Below are 249 nucleotides of genomic sequence, written 5' to 3' on the forward strand. Positions count from 1 at the left end.
AACTAAGTGTACACTGTCTTACCAAAGAAATGTTCAAAAATTTTCTCAAAGTTTTTTAGCACTAGTCAATCCTAGATTTCTCCTAATTTCACAGAATTTTTCCTCATTTAAGGGTTTTGTAAATATATCAGCTAATTGATACAAAGTGTTGACAAACTCAATCTTAATGTCTCCCTTAACCACATGATCTCTAACAAAATGGTGTCTTATTTCAATATGATTAGTTCTTGAGTGCTGAACTGGATTTTT

This window comes from Theobroma umbraticum, unplaced genomic scaffold, assembly GCF_002168275.2.
Source record: "Theobroma umbraticum cultivar Fairchild unplaced genomic scaffold, ASM216827v3 scaffold_95.0, whole genome shotgun sequence".
Lineage (NCBI taxonomy): Eukaryota > Viridiplantae > Streptophyta > Magnoliopsida > Malvales > Malvaceae > Theobroma > Theobroma umbraticum.